The sequence below is a fragment of the Heterocephalus glaber genome, unplaced genomic scaffold (genome assembly GCF_053883595.1).
Source record: "Heterocephalus glaber isolate CG9 unplaced genomic scaffold, H.glaber_assembly_v1.0 deba00001610, whole genome shotgun sequence".
In the NCBI taxonomy this organism is placed as follows: domain Eukaryota; kingdom Metazoa; phylum Chordata; class Mammalia; order Rodentia; family Bathyergidae; genus Heterocephalus; species Heterocephalus glaber.
The window spans coordinates 26,869,494-26,888,566 of record NW_028258381.1 but is presented as its reverse complement, the minus strand read 5'-3'; the positions used below and the strand labels follow the sequence as shown (position 1 = coordinate 26,888,566).

The 19,073-nt window shown below is 40.4% G+C and overlaps 1 long non-coding RNA gene across 2 annotated transcripts in view; it reads left to right on the top strand.

Annotated features, from left to right (window-relative positions):
- The window catches only part of LOC110348240 (uncharacterized), a 139,036-nt gene that overhangs the window by 103,353 nt on the left and 16,610 nt on the right, over window positions 1-19,073 (top strand). For both annotated transcript variants that reach the window (XR_015445484.1, XR_015445485.1), the window contains one exon: window positions 834-926. This is a non-coding gene — a long non-coding RNA (uncharacterized LOC110348240). The remainder of the gene's footprint in view (window positions 1-833; window positions 927-19,073) is intronic.

Below are 19,073 nucleotides of genomic sequence, written 5' to 3'. Positions count from 1 at the left end.
TCTAAACTAGGCCTGCATCCTTGCAAGTGTGTGTGAATTGTTAGATGGTGAGACTCCATGGCCTCTGTTTTATTAAATAGTACAAAACAGTTTTCTAAAGTGGCTGTACCAATTTACTTTTCCATCAGCAATGTATCAGAGTGGCTACTGCTCCTCATCCTTACTCATACTTGTTGTTTTTCTTATTAATAGTGAAGAAAAGGACACCATCACTCTGTCACACGTTTGTGTTGACTGTATGGATTCCTCTTAGTGAAATAACAGCATGGGCATTTTTCCATTTCCCTGTTGGGTTGTTTTTCTTTCCCTCTTTTATTTATAGAATTTTTTATATATATTCCGGTATGCTCCTTGCTGATGTGCTAAAAATATACTCTTCAAGTTATGATATTATATGATGAACAGAAGTCCTCAACTTTATATGCAGTTACACTTACTGTATTTTTGTGGTTATTGCTTTTGTGATTGCTTAAGAAAGAACCTACCCTAAACTCTAAAAATTATTCATTCAAATAATTTTCTAATAATTCTATAATTTTGGCTTTTGACGTCTAATTCCTTAATTCAGCTGGAGTTTTATTTTGCATACAGTAAACATTTTTATTGTAATAATTAGCTCAGTTAACTTTCACAAAATATTTGAACATAATGGAAATACAAGAATGAGTGCTGCCTCAGTTTTGTGCACAAATTAGGTGACAATCAGCCTCTTGCAGATTTCTGAAGATCTTCTCTGAGAGATGGTTGCTCACTAAGGAGATCAGGTGGAATTCTCCTGGAATGGAGCCACCCAGCCACTCCAGCTCGATTAATAACCTTCTCTGTCTTCACAGGAGAAGAGCTATAAATCTGCATAATGAGGTCTACCTCAAAGGACTCAAAGACTGAATGAGATAACACAGGTGAATTACTTAGCTCTGTACCTGGTAAGTACTATGTGCATAATGAATGTCCCTACTGCATTATCCCACAAAGCCAGGACATTGATGATGAGCTGTACAACTGGCGGTCCATTCCGGAGGGCAACCTTCCAACCCTGGCTTGAAACATCAGTAAGAGTAGTGTCTCCCCTGGAGCCATATGAGAAGGGGTTTGAGTTTCTGGGGTCACCAATGCCACAGAATAATGGAAATTCTTTTGTAATGGAAATTGCTGAAGCAATGTGGTAAAACACCGAGACAGCCTTAAAGAGGTCACCCACTCCGGTTCAGACTCAGTGTTAGGAGTGTGGAGTCAGAATCTGGGTTTCCTCGAATTCCTAGGATTCCATGCTGCTTGCAATAATTTCGGTCCCATAAATGGTCATGGAGAAGAAAGTCTTGGTCACTTCTCCTTTCTTCATTGCTGTCTCTTGCTTTGGACATATCTGCTAAATCTGGCCTGCTAACCTGACCCACTTCCAAAAACTTTCCTCGCCCTGGTTGGCAGAGCCAAATTGTTATTTCACTCGTGAAATCCCTGCTTGACCTTTCCTAAGACCATGCAGTGCCCACTCTAGAATAAATGCTAAGATCAAGGGAAGACGTGTCTGTCCTTCAATATTTAAGAAATATCAAGCAAGACTCTGTGTGTCCATCTAGTAAAGTCCTTTCTACTGAAATTTTGACTTGCATTTTATCTAAAATAGGTTGAGATTTTATGTACAAGGCCAATCTTTGAAATTTTTATGCCCAAATGTTCTTAATAAGAAACAACAACTAGGGCTGGGGATTTAGCTCAGTGGTTTCGCCACCTGCTGCGCAAGCGCAAGGACCCGAGTTTGATCCCCAGTACCAAAAAAAAAAAGAAAGAAACTACAACTCTTCTGAATACTCCCACAATTTTTAAATTTTATTTTATTTTATAGAAGTTAGTGGCTTGCAGATTCTTTATAGCAACCTAACAGCGGGTCAGGGGATATAGCTCACTGGTAGAGCATTTTCTTAGCATGTACAAGGCCCAGGGTTTTATTCCTAGCTCTAAAAGAATAAAAGCAACATGTTCCCACCCCTGTCTGGTCCCATGAAAAAAACCCACTAATCACATCAGCCTCCTACCTACACTTCCTTTGCCCAAACAATTTTTTCTCATCTCACGGACTTCTTGGGAAGCAGGTTTCCAGGAATGGTGGAGCCAGATGGAGAAATCAGTTGGGAACTACACGCCTCGTTGACAAGAGAAGGATGGGGAAATCCTCCCAAATGAAATGTTAGCTCATGCCTGTTGTGGTCACTGAGGACTGTCATCAGGAAAGTTTCAACTGGCTGGTAGGGAAGTGGGATTTTTCTCCACTTTCACACTTGTGCAACACCATTTCAGAAGAAGTCAGTGGAGAGAGGCTTGATGTGTGTGTGTGTGTGTGTGTGTGTGTGTGTGTGTGTGTTCAGCACAGAAACAAAAGATTATCTGGAGGTATATTTGCATACAGTTAAAAAACAAAAAGGTGGGTAAATTGTCACAGAGAGCTGCTCAGTGTGATCCTGGGCTTGTTCTCTATTGCTTCCCTTCAGTGTCCAACAGTTAGAGCCCAGACCAAAACAAAGAGCTGCAGGGTGATGCCAGGGTGGGGTGAGGGAGTATGAGGTAAGGATGCACTATGGATGCTTTTAGAAAAACAAAGCTTAGGTACATATGGAAAACTGCACTGGTTTCCCACAGCCAGTGTAGGGAACTAAGCATCATCTGAAGTGGAGGCTGATGGAACGCCACCTTTACTTCCACATGATATGTGCAGAGAGAAACGTGGCAGATGTGAGAGGTGACAAAAGTCCCACTGACTTCTACTTATTCAAAACAGGAAGACAAAGAAGCAATCTGGATCATGTAGGAATTCTCTGGGTTACAGTTACCTGTCTCAGCCCTCATGTGGTCTGGAGGGATGTGCAGTGGAGTGACGACCAGTCTGGACACCTCTGGGCTTTGGGGCCGCAGAACAAGCTCAGACAGTGAAACAGTGAGCACATGAGCCCATGTGGGGAAAAGAGTGTAAATCCTCAGGAACCCAGCTCCTTACCTGCTCATAAGACCTCTCCATTCCACCCCTCCTGCTCATTTCCCTCTCCAGAAGTTCAGCAAGCATCCCACTTCAATAAATTAAGATTTCTGCCACATGCCTTTTTCCCATTCTTCTCCCAAAAGTTCAACAAAGGTGAACAAAAAGATGAAAAGGGTAAATTTTTGCAAATTCTGTTGGCAAGAGACCCTGACTTCTCAAAGTTTAACCCCTAGAGAAGCTGCTTCAGTGCTTCCTGGTAGCTTGCTGGAAATGCAGTATTCCAGACCTCATCTCTCTCTTCCAAATCAGAATCTGCATTTTTTTTCAGAATCTGCATTTTTAATTGACACATAATATTTGTAGATATTGATGGGGTACAGTACAATAATTCAGTGCGTGTACGCAATGTGTATGGTCAAATGAGGCTGGTTAGCATTACCATCTTCTCAAACATTAATCATTTCTATATGTTGGGAGCCATTGGGCTTTTAGAGTTAATTTGAAATATACATCCTGGAAGACTATAATCACCCTGTTTTGCTATCGAAACATGGAAATTAATTCCCCCTGGCTAAAGCTATTTTGCTACTGGTTATCTAACCTCTCTATTCATCCCTTCCCTCTACTTTCTCCTTTCTCTACTGGCCACTCTTCGACTCTCTACTTCTCTGAAATCAACTTGTTTTTAGCTCCCATAAAAGTGAAAGAATATGAAGTATTTTGATCTGTGCCTGGCTTGTTTCATTTAGCATAATGTGCTCTAATATGTAGTTTTCTCACACCAAGTCGTTACCACAATTGCTAATAACTAGCAAACACAAAGCTACATTTATAATTGCAGAAGTACTAATGGTTGCCTATATAAAGAATGGCACAAACAGACAAAGATAAGTTAAGCATTTATTTCCTCCTGACTGGTTATGTTAGTTATACATTACTGTGAATAAATACCTGAGATAATCAACTTCAAAGGAGGATGGGTTTATTTTGGCTCATGGTTCAGAAGTTCCAATCCATGGTTATTTATTCTGTTGCTTTGGACCTGTGGTAGCATCATATATCATGGTAGGAGGAGGACTGTTTTTCTCATGGCAGCCAGAAAACAAAGAGAGGAGACAGGAGACCAGAGCTGCAATATCCCTTTCAAGGACACCCTCACAATAACCTAACTCCCACTAGGCCCATCTCCTACAGGTTTCAAACCTCCCAACAGTCTCATGAGCTGAGAACCAAACTTTCAACACATGCACTTTGGGAGACACTTAAAACCTGAACTGTAGCTACTGTAACTACTCAAAGTGTGTTCCTCAGACAGCACTCGAATGGTTGTTAAAATTTAAACTCCAGGTCCTGCGCCAACCTATGGTCAGAATGTGCATGGTAAAAGGTCCTCCCCCAGGGAACGTGTGTGTACATTGCACTTTGAGAAGGGCCAGTATAGAAAACAGTAAGATCACATATCCTACCTAATTTTACTACTGTTTATTTCTTCATTTCAATACCACCTCTCTTAGGAAGTTACATCCATCAAGATGCATCAAGGCTACTTGTATAGTTTCAACTTACTTTCCCTGCTTCTCTAGTCCAGGTCTTATAATTGATGAGAAGAAAAGAGTGGAGAAAGTATTGGCTAGGCAACCTGACCCCCGCTGTCACCCCACTTGCTGTGGACAGCTAAGAGGCCATCCTAACCTGGGGTATAATGTCAGTATTTTCACAGGGCCTGGGAAGGAAGCTAAGAGGTCCTCTGCAGGGGGAGGGGTTGGATGATCACTTCTGCTGTGTGCTCTCTGACTTAAGCAAATGGGTGGAAAGCACATGTAGTACAAAAGAGGGATCTTTATAGTGATCGAGACTAGGTTTTACCACTTTTACTTCATAAACTCTCTCTCTCCAAGTGTCCAGCTTTCCAGCTTAATATTTTTCTATTCTGCACTTGCAGTCATCTCATATGTCAAGCCCTATATTTATGACAGTCAAATCCATTCCTACTTTTTTTCAGTGGGGAACTTTTGTTAGGGACTTAAATGCCTCTGTATAATAACTACAGCTGCTTGCAATGCTCTGTAGAGATTGGTGAGACATTTGAATGCTTCAAACTATGCTAATACCCATGATACAAAACAGGACTCACAAAGTTTCTGATGTTCTCTTCCACAGTCAGCCACTGAGTGAAGAGTAGGGAAATTCTCTTTCAGCTAAATTCATTGTGATCCTAAAGCATAAGCCTCAATTTGCCCAGTAAGATTCACACACGTCCAGGCAACTCTTAGAGAATTGGTAACCTTTGGAATCTCGGTATTAGGGAATGGAACTGTGTGAGAAGTTTATTTGCAGGGACAAAATGAGGAATTGATTTTTCCACTGGCTTCTATTTATAAGAATGACAAAACACTACAAACATTATAAATGTGCTGACCCTCCAAAGCCCCACAGGACAAGCAGTGGAAAGAAGGGGCTTTCCCTAAATTTCTGCGTGTTTGCAACAGGTTCACTGGTAGGCTTCCGAACAAAAGGCATCTCCAGAAGCAGAAGAGAACAAAAGGACCCAATTTGGAAAAATATGTGAGAACCCACGGCTAGTTGACAGAAGACATCTCTGAAGACTTCCTGTAACAACTGAGTGAAAACTTGAAATGCTACCAAAGAGGCTGTATTGTGCAAGCCAGAGGAAACTGAATTGAGAATTAATGTGAAAGTATTTGCAAATAACTGGTAATAAGTCTAGGGGAACTGGTTTGAATCAGTTCAGTGCAACCTACTCCCAGCGACTGAGGGCACCAACAATATCCTCAGGTAAAAGGCAGTGCAGCCTCTGAAAAGAATGACATGCTTGACTGTAACATCTTCCCTGGATATCAAGGGCAGTAGCCATTTATCATCATTGTATGAGGAAAAGTAAAGAGAGATGTCAAGTAACTCCCACTGCCCAGGTCACCTTATAACTTTTGGACTTACTTATCTTAGAAACCCATTTTAGGAAAATAAATTCTGCTGAAAGGACCTCATACTTGACTATGTAAAGGCAGTTCTGCCTTTTTGTTTTATCTCACTGAGTCATTTTCAAGTGGCAGACATTAACTATTATTCGGTTTGAGTTGAAAGGGGGGAACCATGTTAATGGTAATTACAATTGGGAGCTGGGCAGCAAGCAGAAGTAAGCTTAATCCAATGGAGAGGAGAGATTTACTGAATCCACCTTCTCTGGTTTTCTAGTTCCTTAAACTACCCTACGTGTTGTCATGAAACATGAAATGTCTTCATGAAAATCAGATTATTTGAAACTGTATATTAGCAGTCTACTGCTATTAGCAGTATAGTTGGCAAGCCTACTTGAACACTTCTCCAACCAAGATCCTGTTGCTTTACTCTTCGTGTCTTTTTATTAAAAGAAAATTCCCATTTTCAAATCTTTCTCAGGAAATAATAACCCAAGTTCTTGATCTAATTGAATCCACAAAAATCCCAGGAAGTAGAATCGTAATCAACCCTCAACTGAGCATTAAAGAATTTCCCAGAAAGAAATTTATTTTAAATGAGCCATTTGAAGAACTGAGGAGACTACAAAGAGCTACAGGTGTTTTGAATTCAAGGAGCCTTGAGGACCTGCCAATACCAAGCACCGATATGTTCATAAAATACAAGGTGATGATTGGGGTTGGAGATTTAGCTCAGTTGTTTTGCCACCTGCTGCGCAAGCGCAAAGACCCGAGTTCAATCCCTGGCACCAAAAAAAAAAAAAAAAAAAATACAAGGTGATGGAATTCTGAATTTTTCCTTTCCAAATATAAGTAATGAGAAAATGATTCATGGATAAGAGAGATAAAGAGATATCAAAATGGTCTTATAATAAGCTCACGTGACACATATTATTGCAAAAAATATGGAAACAGCTTAATTATGCACCAACAGAGGAATGTTCAAGGTGACGAAATACCCAAAGTGGTGGTTAAGAATGCAGGCTGGTCAGTCACACCCCTGAAAGACATCTCTTAGCCTTAGGTTCCTCATCAGCAAAGTGTGAGGAGAGTCTTAGTACAAGTATCAAACTGTTGCTGTGAAGGTAAAATAAAATCGTGACTGTATTTACCAACAGTGGTTAGCTCAGAGTGTGATAAACATGGCCAAAATGCATTTCTAAGTGAAAAAATGATTGGCACCCCTGTGCATGCCAAGCTCCGGGAGAGGCTTATTCTGCAATGAGATTGTAAAGTGGGAGTCCCTGAGCTGATGGTGTGAGCCCTCTTCAGTCCTTGGGTGTGAGCAGGTGGTAGGAGGGGCCAGCATGAAAGCTCACAGGACAAGTATCTAAACTTACTCAGCTTGTCACAGCCTGCTTTCTGAAAGACGCAATAGTTGAGTTAAGTCTTCATGGTAAAAATGAAAGGGAGATGCATTTATTGTCATTGTGGTAGATGCACTGGATATTTTTCTACTGTCTTTCTTTGTATTTTCCTTTGTCCATGATTTTTCCTGGTTTCTTTCTTGTTTTTGCTTTTTGTGTCTACTTTGCAGTGGATTAATCAGGTTTACTCTCTTCTTTTACTGTCTGTATGTGGGATAATTTTTCATTTCATTTCTACCCCTTTAGTGGTTACTGTTTGCAGTGACTTCTGACACCAGCTACACAGGTTTGGGCTAAATGACACAGATGAGGGCACTGTCTTTCGTAACACTGCTCTCACTTTAGTTGTTTGTTACAGGCTTGTGCTCCCAAATGATTTACACTCTGACCAATCGACTACAAGTTAGAAGGTTTTACTACCCACGTAGGTTCTGTAATTGACAGGAATGACTCAAAATACAGGAAACAAATCAAAATCAACCAAAAGAAGAAAACACAGGACAAGATCTGGAAAAGTCCCACCCGTAAAATATTTGCACCCTCAAGGAAGCATCCTCTTCCTGTCACATTCATGTGTACCAACAGACAGTAGTGCTAAGAGGGGAAACTTGCTCAAGAGTTGGTTCCATAGCTTTTATTGGAACTTCACCATATAGATAGGCTCTATTAGATTATTAGTCTAGGGAACTCAGTCTCCAGTTCTCCTTTCTTTCCTAGAGGTCAGACTGATATCACTGCACTCAAAGCCCTAACCTTCTAATCACATGTCTGGTCTTTCTGGCTTAGCCATCCCCCAGCCTGAGTCATTTTGTCAATATAATTTATTTAGGGGCCCACTATAAGTTAGTTCATGGGCATAACCTCAGGAGTGGCCTGAGAGGTCCACTATGAATAACAAAGGCATTACTATGATTTGGGAAACTCGAACATTTAGAGGCTACCTCTTAAGAACCACAGGAAAAAGACTTCTTTACACTCTTAAAATTTTAACCAGTGTATTTGATGGTAAAGCCTAAATACAATCAATTTTTCTCTGCTTTCTGAGCAATGATTCAACTGAAGAATTCTTTAGTTCTAGTCATTTTTTATGTGAATACAACCTAGACTTTGAGGAATTATTTTTAACATACCCCCCTATTTTTCTTTGGGTTATTTTAATGGATAAATTTTTTGAGATTATTGAATTGCTCTTCAAAAGTTTTTTATCTGGGATTTAAATCAACAACCAAACCTTTCATTGAAACAATCAGCAGATAAAGACTCTAAATCTGTGCTGAGGACAAGATTCCATCCACATTTAGTATTTTTATGATGGGAATCCATGTGACAGATTAATAAATAGGCTGATGAAATTTCTGAGGCCTAGCCAGGTCAGTCCTTGCATATGACTTAAACAGAGGGAAATGGAATTCTCGTGGGCCCTATAACACAACAAAAGATAAGCTCTAATAAAATATTATATAAACCATTAGGAGAAATACCACCATTAAAGACATGTAAAATAACAGTAAGTGGGTTGATTAGAATCTTAAACTTATAATAAAATCTTGGAAAGACAATAGAAAATAATTTTGAAATTAAAAACCAGGAAAATAAGGAAAGGAAGTCATGAAAAGAACAGGGTCGTAGGCTTTTCTTCTTCCCTGGATCTCCCTTCTGTCCTAGACCCCAGGGCTCACGCTGTCCAGGGCTTTGCAGTGCCTTTTTCTACATACAGAAATTTTCTTATCATTTTTCATCAGAAAATATGCTGAACCTTTGAAGTAGAATATATTAGATCCACCAATTCTGCTCATGAAGGGAGAGGGTTGCTTTGATGTCTGCCAGTTGGTCATTTTGCCAGACATCCTCAAAGGTTCTGTATGTGTCCATGTGTTAATGATAGCGAAGCACACCTATGTGTGCCTCTGGGGTCTAGTTTTCCAGATCCAAGAATTGTTTGGGTTGAGCACACACCAGCACATCTCAAGTATAAATTCGACCCTTCTTAGCAGTGCACCTTCTAGCATCTAGTTTCTCTCGAAATGGAAGGGAGTTTCCCAAGGTAATCCTCGATACATGCAAAAAAAGGATATTTGACAAGGACATAGTAGAAGAGAATGGGAAAAATGTGTGTGTGTGTGTGTGTGTGTGTTTATGGCCATTTTTTTTTTAATTTTTGAGACACGGTCTTCCTGTGTAGTTCAGGCTGACCTTGAACTCACTATGTAGCCCACACTGACCTCAAATTCCCTGCGATCCTCTTGCCTCAGCTCCCTAAGTGCTGGGATTCTGGGTCAATTCTTATTATTAACAAATTCCACCTACTTACAATGCATTTGTATGCTCCAAATCAACAACTTCTGTGCTTTTGTAGTCATACCCAGATATGCACAAGACTGGTGACAATTTGAATTGCCTGCTAGGCATGGTTTTAGCTGAGAACCAAGAAGGTAATGAATGCTCTGCCTTCTTACTGCAACTTATAGTGTAAACACATGTCCTTTTGACTATCAATCTAATGCCACATTTTGTTTGCATTTTTTTGCACTTCTTTTGGTGATTTCAATGTTTAAAATGACCTCTAAGCATAGTCCTGACATGCTGTCTGGTGTTCTTAAACACAGGAAGGCTGTGGAGTGCCTCATGGAGAAGATATATATGTGTGCCAGATAAGCTACACTCCCGAATGAGTGATAGAGCTAGCTGTTAGATATATACACTCCATAAGAAACAGAAACGCACTTAAAATAGAGTTATGCACTGATCTATTGATGAAAACATAACCAGAGGTTCATGGGCCCTAATCCTGTATTTCCCCAAGACATGTTGGGTTGATATTTGTTAATCCTGTGTTTGCAGTGACTTTATATAACACAACTGTTACAAATGAGGAAATGAAAATGTACATTTCTACTGTAAAAGAGTGGGTTAGAGAGAACTACTACTACTAATAATAGTAATAAACATAAAGAAAAGTACATCACCAAAGAATGCATTTTAATGATTTTATTTAGGCTTGAACTTCAGGCCTCTCACCTCTTAGAACAGAGTTTTACTTTTACACAATTGCAATTTCATTCTGTAAATACAGATTTCCTTTAGGGAACAACAGAGTGAGATCTTCCATACAAAATGTATAATCTTCTGAATTACCTCCTCCATAATTCACTCCCAGAGTGTTGGGCGATCACAGTGTTCTCTTGATTTTCACAAACTTTATAAAACATGTCCTGAAAGATACATTTGTGGCCTCTTTTAGTTTGTGAAACATTCCCTCTTTTCCTTTAGCTGTTACATTTTTTAGAGGGAAATTTCATTAACATCACATAAAGTTGTTTTTTTTTAATTAAGTTACAGCTTGTGTTAGGACAACAATTAAGATTTTTGTTTAATAAGTATTTTTAGTTAAGCTTCCAGGACTAGCTTGGGAAGTGCAGAGAAAGTGAGGGGCAGGATGGGGAGGCAGACAACACCCAGGAGCTCACATTTAGCCAGACTTCTGCAACTCAAGGTTGTGGACAGTGTTCTATATTTAGCCTACCAGATATTTTGAGTAGTTCTGAAAGCAATGTTTTTCCAAGAATTCTCTACAATAATTTTTTCCTAGGCAACTTTGACAAAAATATTCTCTTTCCCTTCTGTTTTTCCAAGTCTATAGAGGGCCACAGAGCTGCTCCCTTAAAAGGGTGGAGTAGTCTGCCAAGCAGGGCAGCCTTGTCTAGTCAAATCCCAATTTTCTTGGCCTAACTCCATAATGTTTCCTTTCCTGAAAGAATAGGGAACCATAGAATTGCTTTCTCACAAAATGTGATGGCATCCCAAAGGGTCAATCAAATACTACTAGTGGGTTTCCCTTAGACTTCCACCTTCCTGTTACTCAATGTCCACAGCCCATGTAACAATTCTGAGCACATCTATTAGTAGTACCAACAATAAATTCCTCCTATATGTGAGCCTCCAGTGACTCTGCTATTGATCGCTTGCTTTAAACCTTGCAACTTTGTATGTGCCTAAAACACTGCTATCACATTTTTCCACCCAAGGCTGGCTTCCACAGCCTGCCTGTCCCTCACACCTTATACATTTAAACAAAAGTAGAACGAGTTTATGATCTTTGTCTTGCTTACAGAAATTAATGGAGAGTAGCAACAAGACATGGTCAAAGATAGAGGTGGTATCATAAAAAATGACATATCAGAGATTTCCTCCAAGAAATGCATCATCAATACAATGACAAGAGCATCTTGAGCCAGAAGGGATTGAGCCAGAATATGATTAGGGAGGTTTCAGTGAGCCCTGAGAATGAACATCTGAAAGACAACAGATTCAAGAACTGGAAAATCAGGAACACATATAAGGAATCAGATATTTGTAAATATCTGGTACGAAACTATTGAGAGTGGAAGACACATGACTTTAGCGATGCAAAGGAAGCCAGTCACTGCTGTTTTTTAATGTTATGATTCTAATTGAAATCAGACTGCATCTTTACCCCACTTAAGCCTTTCCAGTTTGCACTTAAAAATTGGAAGCTCTGCCAGTCTCCTCTCACTCCACACAAGCCACACTGAAGTATTCCTAGTGGTGGTGTCCCTGCCTGGAATCCTTTCTCCATGTTTTCTTCCTTGTGCTTTAGGTATGGCCAATCATCACCACCCTAAAACACAGGCCTCTCCTACTTCATCCAACACCATCTCTTCCTGCCTCTACTGTAGCTCCCGTGTCTCACAACAAAAACTTATTTTATTTGGTTAATGCTGAAATCTGAATGGGTTATTTATCTATTCCTATGGTCAGATAAATAGTAGAAAATTAACAAATATCTTTAGAATGAATAAATTTGAATAAGAAATGAAAATAATAATTTAATTTATATTGTTAGGCTAGCATGGCCTTGGAAAAACAAGCATGTATTATCAGTTGCTTTCCCTTTGCTGGAACAAAATATGTGACACCTGCAATTCAAAAGAGGAGAAGTTTATTTTGGTTCAAATTCTCCACAGGATTCAGCCCATGGTTGGCTGGATCCAAGGCAAATTATGGCAGAAGGTTGTAGTGGAAAGAAGCTGCCAACCTATGGCAGCCAGGAAGTAGAGAGAAGAAGGAGAAGAGCCAGGAACAAGAATAATACACTCTTCCAGGTCAAAACCCCAATGACCCACCTCTTCCCAGCCCCACTTCCTAACTTCAAACTCAACTACTAGACTCATCAATAGATGAATCCATTGATGAATACAGCACCCCGATGATCCAAGAACCTTCTATTCCCATGTGAACCAAGCTCGTGGTTCCACGAATGTCTAAGAACATAGTCACCAAGCAAAAGGAGAAGGTTAGGAGGGTTTTTATTGGAAACAAGAAGATGAAGAACAGCTCCTAGATTTCAAGGAGGGGTCCTGAGTGGGTTGTCATGTGGCCCCTCAATCTTTAGTCACTGATGTTAAGGAGGGCACAGGGATTACTTAATCATTTAAGGGACACCGATAGGTGATAATGGGTGGCCCTGTGAAGGTAAACAAATGACCAATTGGAACTCAGTCTCCCCTAACCCATTTATTTCACGTAGTGTTTACAGTAAACTGGAGTCTTAGAAAGAAACTGGTTATTTTGCTTACAATTTCCTCAAAATTCATGAGCTTAGTAGGGGTTGGCTGCATCTCTCTCTAGGAGGGGCTCCATTCTTTCTTGCCTGAGGAAGCTGTTCTTGGTCCAAAGTCCTAGGTCAGTATTATTCTTTAAATTCCCATTATTATGGCCTATCCACCTCTTTTTCAGGCCCTTCCCCTAGCTAGCTGCCTCACTCATAAGCTAACTAAATAAACTATGTTCTACACTTCCACACATATGAGACTTTTGGAGGATATTTTAAAGCTAAACCCTAACAAGGAGTAAGCCAAATTTCAGAAATAAAACCAAAAAATATAAGATATTACTGAAACATCAAGGAGTTTGTAGTATTTAAAGACAGACATTGAAGAAAATGCTAGAAAAAAAGCTGTTGTGATACTTTCCTTAATTTGATTCTTTTAAAGTATTTCTTTAGAAATCTGTGAATTTATCATTTTCTTAGTTCTAAATTGCTGCCTGGATTTGAACTTTTTTTAAGGTACACTGGATGTGCATATCACCTAAGGAATATTTTCACCAGCAAGTGTCAATGGTCTCTGTGAACAATGAGGTAACTATAAATAGAGCTCACTCATCATGGTTACAATCTGGGGACAAGTCACCATGTTGGGTCAAAGCTCTGCTCCAAGAAGCTGGCTGCACCCAGCCTTGACTAGAGCTGACGTCTCAGCAAAGCAGGAGAGTGAACAGGGGAGTCCATACAGTAAGCGCAACCTGTCTTCTTGCCAATCACCAAACTCACAAAACTATATAAATTCCATTCTTTGGATCATTATCTTTTACATAATAGTCCACAGAAAAAAAATACTTTTTAAAAGTCAATTTAGACTAGCATTTATTTTAAAATCCAAAGACTTAAGTATTTTGGCTCCTAGGTCAGGTTTCTGAAGGTGTTTCATTGGCTTTAATTAATTAATTTCAAAACAAAGACATTTCTAGCCAGTCCACACAGAATCACAATAAAAGAAGTGATATTTACTGAATTTTAAAAAACCAGGCACCAACTGCCATGGATGATTGCAAGGGCTCTGGTCTTAGGCCATGGTCTATTTTTAGAGTCAAATACAGATGACTTCTATGTACATAATCACAAATTTGTGTCTCTCAAAAGAGGAAGATCTGCCAGAGACAAAGAATATGCAGCAGTACAGAGGGGTGTGGGGTATACATACAGAATTGCTGTAGGAGAACTGTCACTCCCAATTGTGAGATAGCAAATGTGCCCAGTTTGTGGTCCCACAACATCGAGGAATAAAGTCATGAAACAAAGGAAGAAGTGAGGAGAGTTTTATTGGAAATAAGAAGACTAGCTGGTAGATTTCCAGAAGGGGTCCTAAATGGGGTGCTCACTGAGGCCCTTAGGCAGGAGTAATTGAAACAGCAAAGTCGCAACGTGAGTACAATGTGGGTCTAACTATAATCACCCTCTCCCAGTGGTTGCAAACCTATGGCACCTGTGCCACAGCAGGTACACAGAGCCCACCCTGTGGGCATGTGAGCCAAGTCACCCCAGTAGCTGAGCATTGGGTGACAGTTGTTTTTTTCAAAACTAAAAGCTCAGTGTTCAGGTTTAATTGAAGTGTTGGCACTTTGTGATAAATAAGTGGGTTTTGGGTTGCAGTTTGGGCACTTGGTCTCTAAAAGATTTGCCATCACTGCCCTATAGGATTACAAGTATAATCACTTAGCTAATATTGATCCAATAGGGAAACAAGTCTGGTAGCAAAGGTATATAGAAAGAACAAAGGCATTTCTGGAAGGAGATGGGTCCAAATGTTCTGATCACCAGCCTGGGCATCTGAGGCTTATCTAGACTTACTGGACCAGGGGGTGCAATTATAGTAAAATTTCTAATTACTGCTTATCCCTCAGGGAAGCATGTAGGCCTGGCCATTGCATCCTCATCTTGAGGCTGGCCTTTTTCAGATATACCTCCAGCCACAATTGTGATGTTTTTATTTTTTGAGCTGACTTCGAGGGCCCAGTCCCTCTCTGACTATATATTAATTTCTAGCTAACTGACCTGTTTATAATAGAACTAGAAACATCTGATATTTCTGTGGAGCAACATCATTACCATAATGAACAGAAAATTGTGACAGTGTCACCATCTTTACTTCAGATCCCTACAGTTGTGATGTAAATCTTGTAAATTTTAAAAAATGTACTACATAAGTAATATTTAAATAATTTATCACTTTTATCCAGTGGCACCCAGATATCTTGTTATCACAATGAAATAAATATGAAGCTAGTTATATATTTTGGGGGAAAAATTCTGTCTTGAAATTGTTCTCATGTATAAGTACTTCCCTTTAAACAATACAAACTTTTTTTTCAGCTCGTTAAAATGTTACTAGTCAAGGCTCACCAGTAGAAATGTAAATTTCTACTGATAGACCAAAAGAATTTTGATGAATTTGATCTAATTTATTTAGATTTCAAGAGCAATGAAGACATGATTATTTTTGCAGGCTCATCAGGAACCTTTTTCTACAAAACATCCTTAAGACATTTTCCCACCACATGTTGGTTTCCATTATTAGGAGCTTGGCCAAGATGTATTTAGTTTGGCAGCCAGCCACGTAATGTTCGTTGAGTCTCAGTGGTACCAAGTTTGACAGAAAGCCCATTGGAAGAAAAGGTATTTTCAAGTTAGTATTTTCACATCAAAAATAGAAGACCAAAATTCTCTCTTCCAAAAGAAAGAGCTTTATTATCCTTCTTAGTATTCTTCAGTTATGGGAAATCCAGGCATCTTATCTTTACTTATAGCTCCCTAACACTGGTAGGCAGGAGGGCAGATTTCTAGTGGCCACAGAAAGTATTCCCAAACCTGAGGACAGGATTTACTCCACAATCACAAAGGATCACCTGGGAGAGTTTCAAGGTGTTTGGTTTTGGAAATGCCTCCCTGCCAGTCACTGGCACCTCAGCCCCTCTGCAGTTAAAACTGAGAACCTTCTACTTCCATCTAAAGTTACATTCTGGGCAACAAAAAATTTTTAATGTTGCCTTTTTTCAGAAACAATGAGGCCAACCAGGCCTTCTATTTCTCTCAAGTCTCAAGTTATGTGAGTCTTTGCCAGCAGGCAGCTTGATACCAATCCTTCTGGGAATACTACTGAACGGGGGAAGAAGATCCCTAACAAGCAAGCAAAGAACAGACACTTTGATATTTTGTGGTACTGGAAATTGAACCCAGGGACTTTGCACTGAGCTATATCTGCAGCCCTTTTTAATTTTTTAAATTTTGAGTCAGAGTATTGCTAAGTCAGTCAGTTGCCCAGGCTAGCCTCAAACTTAGAATTCTCCTCCCTTAGCCTCCCAGAATGTTAGGATTACATGAGTGTACCACTACACCCAGCTATTTTGGATTTCTTATCTGTATAGTGCACGTACAAGTAGTAGCCATGTCATAGAATTATTTGAGAGGATTTAGAGTGATGATATATGCAAAGAACTTAAATCTACAAGTGTCCCCCGGTAAGCATTGGACAGCAGGTGTTGAGGTAAGTACCAGGAGCAGGGTGGTTATTGGAAAATCCATCCAAGAACAGCAGCCTCGGGTGATGGGGAAAAGAGCAGAGGAGGCAGGTGAAGTATAGTGGACTTGCAGCAGGATGTCATGATCCAGGAGCAACGTCCACAATTAAGATAGTCCTTTAGAAATAGCCCAAGTTGAGACAAGGAGAGAGGACTTTTTCTTTCACACTCAACTGGTCATTGCATGTAGTCTGCTCTTAGGGAAGGAGAAAATAGCCTTGGGCCAGCCTGCACTCTCTCTTCTGTTCCAGAAGAGGAACTTGGCTGTGAGCCACCAACAGCCCACAACCAGCAGCAGGAGGAGTGAATGGCTGGTCCATAAGAGAGTACGTGCCTGCAGGCATCTGGCCTCCACCTCAGCCACAGATACTTCCTGTGTGACATGGATGTACTTCCTTCAAGTGATAAGTTACTCCAACTTAATAAAGTTCCTGCAGGATTTTGGATGCTCTCTTTTCTTGGGAAAATTGCACCAGGAAGGTTAGTGGGACAAACTTCAAAGTGGCTGCAGTCTCTAGTCTTGGAACCCAAAGAGATATCCTCATCTCTCTCCTCCATATCTGCTCTAGATTCCCTTTACCCATGGCTACCATTTCTTCCAGGATAGGTGGCTTCTTTGGGTGGTATTTCTCAGACCCTCAGGATATGATCATTAAGCTGGTTCCTTGACTGACAAAATTGAACAGGAGAATATGAACAGCTGTTGCAGTAGGTCCCACGTTGGTGCATTGCTACCCCCACTGGGTTGCTGTAGTACTTTCTCAATCCAACCATCAGGGTAATGTAACCTAGCCTGGCACAGGGCCTACAGAAGCAGGGCAACAGCTGTTCCTTAAAGATCAGTGTCCCCTGGCAAAAATGTTGTTGTTGAGAGCTATAACTTTGAAACCCACAGATCTGTAGCCATAAGAAGCATGGACTTCACCTAAGAACTTCTTTTAGATTGTTTAAAAATTCTTTGACACTTTTTCCTTCTAAAAGAGAACCCACTTTCCCCTCCTCTTGCATGTGCACCAGACTTAGTGACTCACTTCTACCAAATATAACACAGTGGAAGTCACATCCAAGGAGAAGTCATTAAACAGGCAGGCTTGCTCTTGAATTGCAGCCCCTGTAGGTAGCCAGCTGCCATACCATGAGGATGTTCAAGCAGGCACTTCTCTGACTTGTTAGGTTCCAATAAAAGCCCATTACTATTTCGGGATCCTGTCACTCTCATTTCTTTCAGCTTTGAAGAAGCATCTCCCTCTGGCACTTCTTAATAACTCGGCACTGCCCTCACTTTCACATTCCTTATCACTTTGAAGAGTGAAAGTCTTTGGATCTTCCTGAGGAATGCAGGTGGCTGGGTTTTCTGGCGTTGTTCTACTGTGCTCATTTCTTTGGATTTGTTTAACAAAATAATTATGATGTTGCCTACTTCACAAACAATGGACCACTGTTTCAAAACCAGTGGACCACTGCTTTTTCTAGGCATCAGGAGAGAAATTTCCAGCACGTATTATCACCATTGTTTTGGGTCTTTTCCAGAGTGGACTAAACCATTGAAGAGGGTTTCCACATTAAGAAACTTTTACCTTATTCAAATTTATGATGAGTTGTCTTTGAGCAAACACTCTCACCACCCAGCCCATCCATACTCTCCAGCTTCCTCCCAATATATGTAGTTGAGGCCTGCATCTCTCTGAGGGTCTTGTCCTTTCTTCCTTTAGCAGCTCCAGTACTTCCCAGTTTGATTTTGTTGTCACATGAGGCCAGTGATTCTTCTGGTGACCAGGTAAGGACATGAACATAGATCCTAAAGGAGGGGACAAGAACCTGATATGTTAAACAATGTTCTCTACATTACTTTCAAAAATGGAAAGGTCTAGACTTCTACTTGAAGAAAGGGTCACTTAGTAGATGTGGAATGTCAGGGGAATCTGGGGGGAGTTCAAGACATAGCATCCTAAACACCAGGGTCCCATTTATTTCCAATCAGAGCCCTGCGCCAAATGTACCTGACTTGCCAAGGCCAAGAAGACAGACTTCTCTAGAGCCTACCGACTCTGCGATTGATCCTGGGCTTTTTCTGCCCTCCATCTGCAGAAGATGAGAGTGCTCTATCTTCTTTCAGTGAGATCGTACAGTCTTTGCATTTCTCTTTAAACTGGTGACTTGATGTAGACCACCCTGAGTGAGCTACAGATTCATAAATTGGCTTTTCATATTAAAAGTCTGATTCTGCCTGTTAGCCCACAATGGTTGCCTGAAGAGCCAGCGGTTGGTGTGTGGAAAAGGAACAACTTCCCACACTACTGATTACAGCAGAGGTCTCAATGATCCATGATGCTGTGACATTTTGGATGCCAAAACAATAGTGCAGCGAAGGGCAGCATGACTTGCACAGAGAACTCCTACAGAGGCAAAAATTAATCCAAGAGAAGAAACAAATTTCTCATTAATCAATTATCTGTTCCTACTAGAATATCTTGTTCCCTTTTTGCTAGGACCCTGCTCACATCAGTGCTCTCCACTTCACTGTTCTCTACACTGCCCCATACACCTTCTAGAAACAAAACTGCATGTTTAATAAATAGTGGCAAGCTCCAGAAGACA